Raw genomic sequence first — 5745 nt, forward strand, 5'->3', positions numbered from 1 at the left:
GCAATGTGCATGGCCACCTAATTGAGTGCTGGTAGACAGGCCGGATCAGTCACTATCCCCACGGCTGGGTCTCTGCGTGGTGATGATATTTTCACTGCAGAGCATCAAGTAGAAATAGCTTTCTGCCTTGCGTGACCGGGAAGCAGAGTAAATATTCATTCTCCCCAACTGGATGACCAAGGGACCGTTAACTAGACACAGATGCCGCCATTGTTTTCTTTGTAATGGGAAATCTTATGAATGATCTAAAATGAATAATTTTGATGATACATGATTTATGTTATCTCAAACCTACTGAACTAGGCCGAACGCTGAAAAATGTAAAACAACTGTTCCCAACTTTTCTTGTTAATCAACATTGAGCATTGGTGATGCTCATTTACTCAGTTTGGGGATGGTCAGGTAGTCCGTCAGATTCCATTGCCTATTTGACCATTTCAGTGAGTAGTGGAAGTGTCCATGACATTCCAGGACAGTATAGTGTGAGACCTCAGTGTCCACCGGTTTAACCCTCATGAGCTTAAGTATAATATGACTTTCAGTTTAGTTTATATAATTTTTATTATTTGTTAGTCTGGTGGAGTGAAAATAATTTTTGTTCTGTTTTAAGTTGTGTTAAAAAACTTTTCATGCTGGCAGTGAACTTGTGGAATAAGTGGCCTTAACCTCATCTCTGGAATGGATGTCTCGGCAGGCTGCGTAGTCTCAGATATTGGTGAGGCCGGATACTACACAGCAACCTAAGGCACTACGATAGATTTCCATGCCATGGCCAACATACCACTCATTTGTGTTTTCATCATAACATTCAACATTTAAGATGCTGGTAAATCCATCAAAGCCTTCTACAACAAAAAGAAGGTCATCTACGACTCCAGGTCCAAAGTTACTACGTGGTGTGAACATGACTGGCACCACTCGCCAAGCGTTGCTGCCAGGATTATAAGCCTCAACCCTTCGCAGACTGTTAGCTCCATCACAGCCTACAACCTGAAAAAAAATTCTGTCATTTAACTGTTGAGAGTACTTAAAGGTCTGTTTTTTTACAAAAACAGTGTCACATCTGTCCATGAGCTGTGTGTGGTCTTCCAGTTCAGCCTTATTTATTTTGTGGTTGAGCTGCAATAACATCTGTATCCCTGGGATAAGAGTGGCGCTGTTTCTAGAAGAAAAAAAAGCAGACCCCATTATTCTAATTCTGGGCAACTCCTCTTAAAAAAAGACTTCTCCACAGAAATTGGTGAAAAGTGGGTGTTTACTAGAGAATACACAGAGCAGAGTTATTTTCAAGAGCTAATACTTCAAATACCAAACAAATGTACCCTATGATAACTTATCCTGAGCAATTGTTTAGTTAAGGTATAACTAGAATCCATAGGCCTCTTAGAAAAAACAGGATTGCCCCATCCCCACCTCTAACATCCCAACAGTAACCTGAACTCTAGCATCATCCATCATGAAATAACATGCGATTACAATGTCGTTTTATCGATTCACCCATCTGTGAATTTTGCCTATTACCTTTTAAAGAACCACATTTTTAAGACGATCGAGGATTAAATATACTGTAAATATTATTTTAATCCTTTATTGACTTGAGAAGCTGCTAAATTTCCTCCCTTCTAATAACAGATATTAAGTATGAGTCCTCCATACCACATATATGTTTTCTCCATAGGCGATAACTCCCACTCCACTCCTTCGACTCCTCATTGAAGAGATTATACTCCATTGCTTGGTATCAAGGCTGTACATCTCAGCACTGAACAAGCAATCATTCCCATTAAATCCTCCACATATATAGAGCTGTATAATGGACATAAATTTAATACATACAGCTCTTATACATGTAGAAAAAAGTTCTACTGAAATGGGAAATTATGGGTACAATTCGTCTTGTTTCCAAATGATCAAAATGATAATTGCCCAATGTAAATGCACAAAAAGATAAAAGATCAACATAAATTGTTTATTATTGATCCACATTGATGCATACATCAAAAATAAGTTGATGCCAGTGGCATCGATAGTGACATTTACCATGGCTAGCACAGGAAACATGGCACTGCCTGCCATTGGGGAGAAACTCCTCCTCGATGATCGCTAAGATGGAAAATTCCATCAGATTCGCAAACCAGAACATTGTAATTGTCTCATAATACATAAATTGTTGATTGATAATAAATTGTTTCTGAAATGTGTTTTGATAATTTTTCAGGGGGTATAATTCACACTAATTACATTATGGGTATGTTCACAGGGGGCGGATACGCTGCTTAAAAGTGTGCAGCGTATCCGTCCTAGAGCCCGCAGGAAATTCCGGACGAAAAACCACCTCAAATTTGTGCAGGTTTTCGGGCAGAATCTCCACAGCCGAAAACAGTGCTGGAAAAATAAAAAGCCAATGCTTCCTTCCCGGGTTCTGACATACTGATACGTCCCTCTGTTCTCCGTGCAGCCCAGGCTCCTGTGATGACGCTGCAGCCCATGTGACCGCTACAGGCTGTGATTGGCTGCTGCAGTCACATGGGATGAAACATTATCCCAGGAGGTTGGGCTGCACAGAGAATTTGAGACGTTTGTGAATTTTTGCTGCAAAAATCACAACATTTGCTATTTGTTGCGGGTTTTACCTCCTCAATGCCCCAGCATAGATTGACATGTTGCAGATTTAAAACGCACCGCAGGTCAATTTATGAATGTTTTCCCAGCTGATTTTTTTTCTGCAGCTTGTGGATGAGATTTTTTCAAATCTCATTCACACTGCTGCTAGAGTGTTATGCTGCAGATTGTCCGCAATTAAATGTGTTGCAGAAAATCTGCAGCTAATCCGCCCTGTGTGGACATACGCTATAAGTGCATAGTCAGTTATGCAGCAGATGGGACCTTAAAATATTTGGTTAATAACTCATCAATGAATCCTTAAAATGTTATCAATTCTTCCTCCAAAATAAATGTCAGTCTAAATAACTGCAATCAGGTAAATGTATCTAAGATTTTTACCTGACATGATGGTCCAAGATAAAATGATAGTTTGCCTTGCAAAAGTTCCTATAGGATTTAGGATTTCTTATATACTAAACAAGCACTGCCAATGCTTCTAAAAACTGGAGCATATAGCATCCGGTGTATCATCGACTGCAATTTGTATGACTTCCTAATATGCACAAAAATCCTATAGGTCTACATATAAGGGACATGGTCTAATGTCAGAGTTTTCTAGTGAGTTAAATAGAAATTAAGATCAAAGAAATGCAAAAAAGTCAAAACTATTAGTGCGTAATAAAGATCAATATCTCCTTACCTTATCATTAAGTGTGGTGGCACTAGCATCACTCCGCTGCTCATTCATAGGAGAAATTAAACACCACTGCTTGGTTTCTGGCTTACATTGTTCAGCAGTGTTCAGACAAAAATGGCCATCAAAGCCACCCATAGCATAGATATTTTCATCCAGAATAGTAACACTGACATAACATCTTTTTGAGTTGCATGGGTGCTACTTGCTTCCATGTTTTCTTGATTTGGCTAAAACTTTTTACATTATTAAAACAATCCTCTCTATCAAATCCACCAATAATGTACACGTAGCCCTTTAAATAGGTTGTTCCATGAAAAGCCCATGAACTCTCTTCTTCACTTGTAATATCGAGCCATTGGTCGGCACGGGAATCAAAACACTCAATGGCATTACTCCAACCACCAATAGAAAACAAGATTTCATAAGGATGACGTGGTCTGCTCATAGGGTTTTTAAAAACTGAATTTGAGGGGCCACTCCTAATGAGGTCATACATAGCCTTGAAAGCATTAATAATAATAGGTTTGCATTCTTCATTGTCTCTTACATAGTTGTGGACCATGACATTGTTGTTGAAGTAGTCAATGCATAAGGGCAAAGCGAACCTAGAAACGAACATTATAGCAGTTTATAAAACGACAACCAATTTTCTCATTCAAAACAGTGAGATGTTCGGGGATATACGAAAAACCAGAGAAATTGTAGAGTCAAATACATCCACATTGTAGTAATATATTTACCAGATTTCTGTTAGAAACAGCGTCACCTTCATGAATGCCCTGTGTCTAGTTTTGCGGCGTTTTACAATACTAGACATAAAGGACAAATTAAGGTAGTACTCTGGTAAAAGCTGAAGGGGCCACTCCACCCCCACTTCATTCTTCTGATTGATGGAAATCCAAGTGATCAGACTCTCAATAATTCCATATCGATCGCAATTCTTACCAATATGCCATCAGTTGTTATTTGTACAGAACCCCTGGTAAAAACCCAGCATTACCTACTGAAGAAGAACTGAGATATATTGTTTCCGGCTTGCTGGATTATGATTGATCCACTTCACAATAGCTTCAAATGCTGCTTCCTCCTGTTTAATGTTAAGTTCATAATTTTCTATAAGACGTTTAAGTTCCATAGCTGACAGGTCAAGGAACTCATCCGAGATCTTCATTATATTTTCAAAGTTGTGTAGTATATACATATATGCCTTCTGGTGGAGCGTGGGCAGTAATAAAATTTTGTGAATTTATAGATACCAATACTATTTTGTGTTGGTTTATCAGAAATTTAGAGCAAATTTGTACAAGACCCAGGATGTTGAAATGATCTGCCGCAGCAAAAAGATTCTCCACATTTTCAGGGTTGGTTGGGACTGTGCAGGTATAGGCATACTCTAGAATCAATTTCATCATGTGCGAAGAGATGCCAGGGATGTCATATACTTTCTTTTAACTGTTGTTCCAACTACTTGTGAACAATGCTCTGATCAGAGAAGTCAATATAATTCGATTTTACATTTTTTGTACAACAAACCCCAAAAGCTCTTCAGTGTGCATTACAAATGTGTGTGTGTGTGTGTGTGTGTGTGTGTATATATATATATTTATTTATTTTTACACTACAGTCATATATTTTTAGAAGCTATAGCAGCCCAAGTTCCAGGGAATTTACATTGTGCCATTTATCTTATTCAGAGTTTATTGGGGTGAAGCAAAAGACAGCAGCTCAGATACAGTGACGGCTGACTGGAGATCACATAAACATTCGCATCACTGCTTAGGGTAATATATGAAACAACTCTGCTACTCCCAACATATATACATAGCCCTCATTTAGCTCTGTATGTGTAGTGATCAAGAAGGTGTCAGGGGTTAAAAACTGCTTCTGCCTCTTCTTTCAGGTGTTTGGTTGTAAGTGACATAGATACATCCAATCCTGCGGCTACATGATTGTTCATGCAGGTACATTTCTATAGTGACGACAATGGTCGGAGGGCAATCATTAAAGGGGTTGCCCTGATAAGAAAAACATAGCTGCTTTCTTCCAAAAAACATTGCCACTATTGTCCACAGGTTATGTTTGGTATTGCATCTCAACCCTATTCCCTTTAAAGGATCTTAGCTGCAATAACAGACAGTACCCATGGACAGGTGTAGGTGCTGTTTTTGGAATAAAGCAGCCATGTTTTCCTAATCCTGGAAAATCTCTTTGAGGTTTAACCCCTTCCCGACATTTGACGTATTTGACGTATCCATGCGCCATGCGCCAAAGTCGGGTAGGGGAAGTATGGAACGGGCTCACAGAGTTTGTTACAGCCAACACTTCAGAGTAACGAGCGGCATCGTGCTCGAGCGCGATCCCGCTCGTTTAACTTGTTAAATGCCGCGGTCAATAGCGACCGCAGCATTTAAATCGTTAGAAAGAGGGGGCGACCCCCTCTAACA

General features: G+C 39.4%; 1 pseudogene; it reads right to left on the minus strand.

Moving 5' to 3' along the window:
- Positions 1 to 627: 627 nt before the first annotated feature.
- LOC142652607 (kelch-like protein 10) lies at positions 628 to 4728 on the minus strand (annotated as a pseudogene).
- Between the last annotated feature and the right edge of the window lie 1017 nt (positions 4729 to 5745).

The sequence above is a fragment of the Rhinoderma darwinii genome, chromosome 5, assembly GCF_050947455.1.
Source record: "Rhinoderma darwinii isolate aRhiDar2 chromosome 5, aRhiDar2.hap1, whole genome shotgun sequence".
Lineage (NCBI taxonomy): Eukaryota > Metazoa > Chordata > Amphibia > Anura > Rhinodermatidae > Rhinoderma > Rhinoderma darwinii.